This window comes from Festucalex cinctus, chromosome 2, assembly GCF_051991245.1.
Source record: "Festucalex cinctus isolate MCC-2025b chromosome 2, RoL_Fcin_1.0, whole genome shotgun sequence".
Lineage (NCBI taxonomy): Eukaryota > Metazoa > Chordata > Actinopteri > Syngnathiformes > Syngnathidae > Festucalex > Festucalex cinctus.
This window is the reverse complement of record NC_135412.1, coordinates 6,004,086-6,010,914: the sequence shown is the minus strand read 5'-3', so window position 1 is coordinate 6,010,914 and position 6,829 is coordinate 6,004,086. Positions and strand designations below refer to the sequence as shown.

At 38.8% G+C, this 6,829-nt stretch overlaps 1 long non-coding RNA gene across 1 annotated transcript; it reads right to left on the bottom strand.

Annotated features, from left to right (window-relative positions):
- Positions 1-1,524: 1,524 nt before the first annotated feature.
- On the bottom strand, positions 1,525-4,784 carry LOC144014928 (uncharacterized). The gene is made up of 3 exons (XR_013282648.1): positions 4,727-4,784; positions 4,584-4,656; positions 1,525-1,584 (listed from the first exon to the last, which is right to left on the bottom strand). It is a non-coding gene; the product is annotated as an uncharacterized LOC144014928 (long non-coding RNA).
- Positions 4,785-6,829: the final 2,045 nt, after the last annotated feature.

Here is a 6,829-nt window from a genome sequence, read left to right as displayed (position 1 = left end):
TTTCCTGATGAAAGAAGAGAATCTTTCTTTTGATAGGTTCCATGCTTTTATAGCAATTGAACACAATCATCTGTGGGCCTTGCAAAATCAGTCAAATAGCTGTTTTAGTTTAGCTAGGGTCCCCCCCATGGGTGGTGTGCCACGAGAATTTATCAATTAAAAAAAAAAAAAAAAAAAAAAAGTGTGCCGTGGCTCAAAAAAACTTGAGAAACATTGTGCTGTTTGTGTTGCATCAAAGCAATTGAAATGAAATGACAACATGGCAGATCTTACGAAATACGTTTTCAAGCATGTCGGGATTGATCAAAGCGTCTTGGGTCGTCCCTCCTCCTGCCGATGGGGCATGCCCGGAAAATCTCCCCAGGGAGGTGTCCAGGAGGCATCCTAATTGCTCGAACCACCTCAAATGGCTCCTCTCAACATGAAGGAGCAGCAGCTTTACTCTGATCTCCTCCCGGATGACCGAGCTTCTCACCCGATTTCTCAGGGAGATCCTGGACACTATAGGGGTTTCAGTTTAACTTGGTAAAATTCAGTTTGCGCGTTTTTCCACTCACAACAATTTCCAGGGTAATTAAATTCCCCAGGGGGCATCCAAGTACTATCTCAACAGCAGGGTCTTGCTGAGCCAGGCAACTTGGAACTTTGAGGGGGCGAGCTGCAATGACCATGGCTGACTGGTTGGTCAAATTTGGGTGTGTGTTGTTTTTACATCAGCTGATCATCAAACTCATATGTCAAACTCATTTGACTTAATTACCAAGAACTCTAAGACACTGTGGAAACACAATTATAAATTCCCTGCTGAACTTTTACAACCAAGAAATTCCTTTACCCAGAACTCAAAGATCTCGGGTTTGTTGGTGGAAAGCAGCTTGTGTGAAGGAAATTCATTTCGGCCGCTTGTATGCGGGACCTTGTTATTTTGTTCAAGACTCACGGCTCATGACCATAGGTGAGTCTAGGAATGTAGTTCGACTGGGCAAATCTAAATTTTCACTTTTCGGCTCAGCTCCTTTTTCTACCACAATGGACTGATGCAGAGTATTTTTAAGATGATAATGATAATAATGACTGAGATTGTCCCACGACGTTGTCATATTTATGAATGAAATACTATGCCATCCACTATACACGTACACGGCGTGCCAATCTGTCTGCTTGCAACTTGATCAAAGACACCAAAACCATGGTCCACCACCATACAATAGACGTCTAGCAGTAGTCTAGAATTTAGTCACCAAATTGTCGGATGTGCTGTTGTCATGGCAGCTGTGTCCGCCGGAATGCCCAGAGATGCGCAAAAAGGTTAAAAATAGGGTAAAATACACTTGCGCCTGCTCCAAATTGAGATGAGCCCGTTTTTTTAAGTCAATCGCATGAGGGCCTGTCTACGAAATCTGAGCCCAAAGTGGACTTCTGGGGATAGTAATAATTCAGATACGGTTTGATTTGTGATACATGTTTGTGACATGATGTCATCTTGAAAATGTTATTGAAGAACAAGTTTCTGGAAACTCCTCTCACTCAAACATATTTTCCGGTTATTGTCCTCGTCTCTTCGTTGGAATCCCTGGTGGACACCTAACATAAAAAAAAAAAAAAAAAAAAAAAAAAATGAGTGAAGACTTGCTGAAGTTGCAAATAAAGAAGTGAGATAGAAATTTAGTTGTGCTAGACTTGTGTGCATTGTCGCTGAATATAACCTTGGTTTTTGTTCTTCTTTTGCTGACATCATTGTGGTCCATTCTTCAGACATTTAGCTATTCATAATAGAAAGCTAATTTTCAAGCCGTCAAGTTCTCTCAAATATGTCATTCTAATCTTAACCCATCAGTGATTTTTGGATGTTAAATTGAGCCCAAAAAATAAATAAATCGCACTATGAATGTGCAAAACTAAGAGCTACACACGTGTTCAGCATAACCTTGAACTGAGTTAACTTTGGCGGAGGGAGTCGTCCAAAACTCAGCTACCTAAAATAGGAGCCTGAGCATCATAGAGACTTTTATAAAAGAAGCAAATGTTTTAAAGAATACCAAAAAGAATTCTGGAGCCGAATGTTTTTTTCATGAGATGCATCACAAGTTAAAGATCCGCAGATCCATCATTTGTAATTTCAGCATAATGAATTAGATCTTTGAGGTTTTATGAGCGTCAGCATAATTCAGAGTATCAGACTCAGGAGTTCGAAAGATTAAAATTTGCCACCATTGGCACATGATGGAAGTGGAAGGAGATTTTAAATGAGGGATATTAAAAGGAAGGATGGCAGACAGGAAAGAAAGGATTCAGCCAAGCATAAATTTGAAGGCTATCAGATTACATGAACCTTTATGCAGTACAGGTATACTGTAGGTTTCCTCCAAGTCATACATCATTTAGATCTCCGTGTTCTCCAATCTCAAATTATTGATACTTGAGAAATGTGCCAAATGTTACAGAAGCACTAAAATGTCTATGGGACAAGTGCAGCCTCAATTTCCAGGATAGTTCTTGGTTGCACGCTCCCTCCCATAGTCTAAAGTGGAAATGATGCTCTGTGGTGCTGAGACATCTCTTTTGAAAGGCCCGAGAGATGCCACAGCACAGCTGCTAATGCTGGAAAAAGATGTTTTATTGAAAGCGGGATGATTATGAACCGCGTTGTGTGTGGCCATTAGCGCGCAACTGTTCACCTGGGAGACAATGGTTCAGACGCAGCATACTTTCTAATTTTGGTGCAAGGGCCTCGAGTGGAGTCTCCTCTCATTCGGCAACAGGACATCTGTTAAAAACGCTGCCGGCATATTAAACATGATTTTGAGCTTCCATTTGAAATGTAATAAAGGATTATGTGCCATGGAGTTCTATATTTCAGCCACATTGGGGCGTGGCCAAATTAACGCGTTCATGCACACAAAGGCATGGAATAATGTGATAAATCTCATGCAATCACAAATTTAGGACGAGTCAATCCTTCAATTACATTATGCATATACTCATACATGTACACAATGTACATATTTGGCAACACGTTTGTGTGCTGTAAATCTGAAAGCGCAAAATGTCCTCTGGTGGAGTTTGATGCACACACTGCAGATGTTTCCAGCAGCTGGCCCACAATGAAGAGTCAGCACCCAACCGACCTTGACAATGTAAAACAGATCTCGAGAGTCAAAATCTATAATGACATTGAACCTTTTTGTTCTTGATCTTCTCACGGGATATTTTTGCTCAGTGCCACCTTTTGAACTGATGCGTTCATTCACATTTAAGAACAGCCAAACCACTATTTAATTGACAAATATGATGGCAGATGACTGTTTAAGGGTTGCCTTAGTCACTAAACTGCAGCCACAATGAAAAAAAAAAAAAATCTATTGCGCAATTTACACTGTTATGGATATTTAACGATTCAGACAGACACCAGTGAGACGGGAGCGTAATGTGCCGAGCTATTCAAAGTTTTTCGATAAACTGGTTGATATTGTTCTCCAAGCTTGAAGTCTTGCTAGTATTTCAAATGGAATCTGATTTTCCCTCCCCCTTCAGCCTGGGTCATGATTGTAATCAGGATTAATAAACTCTCTAAATTAATTTTGTATCACGTGTGGCCCTTTTGTTTTAAAGATGCATCTTTTATATTACTAAGTAAATCCATATGCACCACTATAAATAGTGTTTATCTGAGACTTAAAATGCAAACAATTTTGTTTATTTTCAGGGAAAACAAACATCCTCCACACTTAAATATTACGTGACCAAACCAGACAACAGGTTGGTGGACTTCTCATGTGTGCTCTGATTGCTATGGTAACTACAGGTTGATGACAGCACTGTTTGAACCAAAACTTGCTAGAATATTATTTTGTTACTAGTGTCTTTTGACAAAAATATTTATTTATACTGTAACCAAGCCCACTACAGTGGGAACCGATCTAGCAACAATAAGGAAGCAGAAGTGGTGGCAACAATACTTTATTTACATCATATAAAGTGCTTAAGTGGTTGGGTTAAAACCTATAACCTATTGTATTATAAATGAAATAAGTTAAAAAATATAATGAATAAGGGGTAGGACTAGATAAGTTTTCAACTTCTTCCTACTCCCTTTTGAACATGCAGATTGTTATTGACTGATTTTATGTTTCTTTTATGTTAATATTTTCTTTTCTGCTGTCTCTCTGGTGTGTTTATGATGTATGTTCAATAAAAAAAATCAATCAAAAAATGACAAAATAGACACTTTATTAGAATCACAAGTTTAAAAGGCAAACTTTAGCTAAAGGTAAATGTAGGTATAACAAAACACAGCAAACTTGAGGTAAATTGAAATCCAATCAAAATGTTAGTAATTCATGCCAAACCAAACAAAACAGCAAAATTACATACTACAAATACAAATAGCCAAAGTGCATCAGTGCTTTAAAGTCCTTTTAGCTTACATTTTAGCTAAAATAGACAAAAGAGAGCTTTAATTTAGCAACCATCAATGAAAGAGAGTTGGCTAAACAGTAGCGACAAGCTACAACAAAACAACACTTATTAAGTACACAAAGTATTAAATATACAATCAATCGGCTCGTACGACACGTACGTACCTTAGTTGTAGCAGCAATCCACGCAACCAGACACTTCAACTGAGCAACTTTCTCAAGACCACTCCGTGACTTCCTAATAAAAATCAAACAACAATATAGAACAAGACTAAATTCAGGCTAAAAAGTAAAAAAAAGCTGCTTACCTAGCGACGGTCAACCGACGAGTGACAACTGCCCGGCATACACCGGTGTTTAACATGAGCTTGATTAGCTTGCTAAAAGAGAGGCGGATATAACAGGGCTGATGCATTTAGGGACCGTCAGAAAAACTAACGTCCCATCTAATTACCTGGTTGCAATACATATAGTATATGATATATAAACACAAACAAAGCCTAACATAAGATATAGTCATCTTAGGTAGCTCTTGAAGATATCTCATGTAAAAAAACAAACAAACAAAAAAAACATGCAGACATAAAATATTTCTCCGTCTCATGTCATAAGGCTCAACCTGTGACCTGAATCGGGAGGAAGTGCTTTTTCCGATTCTGCCGAATGTGGAAGTGAACTGTTAATGTGAAGAAACATTCTTGACTGGCGAGTACATTTGAACATATTTGCGAGGATGTTCCAAAATACTAGCAAGTAAGTTTGAACATACTTGCAAGTCAAAAATGTTTACTCCACATTGATAGTCCCATGCTTCCGTAGATGTTGACTGCGCATAAACCATACAATACAAATTACAGACTATTCTGAAGAGCCTTTTTTCCCCCTACTTTTTTGTTTATGATTTTATTGGAAGCTTTATGACCCATAGAAAAGTGTTTGACAATAGGATATTACACATCGTTATACTACTTTATTACTATATTTATTCATTTACAATTGCCTTTATGGTCGTCTGGACTGAAGACTGCGAAATGAGCACATTTTTATTGACAATTGTTAACCTTTTTTTTTTTTTTCTTTCTTTTTAAACTGTAGCTATAATGAATGCGGTCTTTGTCTAAATCCAGTCAGTCATATGTAGAATTTATATCCTCCATGTGTCCCTTTGTCATGTTGTTTTTCTTTTTTATCCTGCTCACATCTATCTGCCCTTTTCATTTTATCAAAAGGGCATCTTTTCAAAACACCGGGGGAGGGCGTCGAAATCAGAGTCTTTGCACACATCTTTGCTTCCACATTGATTAAACCCAGCAAAAAAAATGCCTGTTGATGAACGCAGCCAGCACTTTCCTGCATGAATTAGCTTAGTGGCGGCATTGTCTGGATATGAAATGCACTTGTGAATGAAACGGATATACAATGATGCTTAATTTCCCCCCGTTTTATTGTAGTCATAACGCTGACTGACCGGCATTACTGAACGGGTGAACTATGATATGAAGCACCACAGTGGAGAAAAACATCAGTCCATCAAAAATAATTCAACTGATATATTTGTGTCAAAGAATCACATTTGAAAAATGACTTCTGTTGGAAACAAACCCGACCATCAAAGCAGTTTGCTTCATATTTTATGCAATCAGCCCAAAAGATGACGCGTTTCATGCTGGTAGGTATGTTAACTAGATGAAGGGGCTGCACATCCCTTATGCTGCTGCCTGCACACAAACATATTTATGTCTGCGTTTGTGTTTCCAGCCAAAGCTGATGTGAGTAACAGCTTGGTGCAGTGCTGTCACCAAGCCAGCATTAGTGTGCATTATTTATCCGCTTGCAGACTGAGCCAGAGAAAGGCATAACCATAGCAACAGGAGTCACGCAGACACACATACACACACGGGCTCGGAGGAACATCGGTTACACTTGCATGGTGGCGGCTTATTCTCAAAATTGATGCCTTTCAGCAAAGCATCCGCATTTTTGTGCCCAAAAAAGTGCAACGAGAAAGAGCTTTGAGACTGGTTGAGAGCTCTAATCTGTCATTCAAAAGACGCCCTGGTCCTGTTGGACAAAAATAGGTTTTTGCTACTTTTTCAAAAGGTTGCAAATGTCAACTTGGATGTGAATGTTTTTCTCACTCTGATAGTGATTTTCACTTGAGAGCAAAAGTCCTGTAAACGCTGGCTATATACATGTTGACCTGTTATGTACTTTCTCTTAGTCGAGAGTTGGAGCGGTGCAGAATGCCAACAAATAATGTGAATCTGAAGAAGAAATACCACAGTGGGAAAATGATAGTTTTGAAGCTGAGGAAGGTGATGCTAATTGTTAGTAACAACCATCCAACCATTTTCCGGATATTTTACCCTCATTAGAGTAGCTAGTGAGATGGAGCCTATCCCAGCTGACTA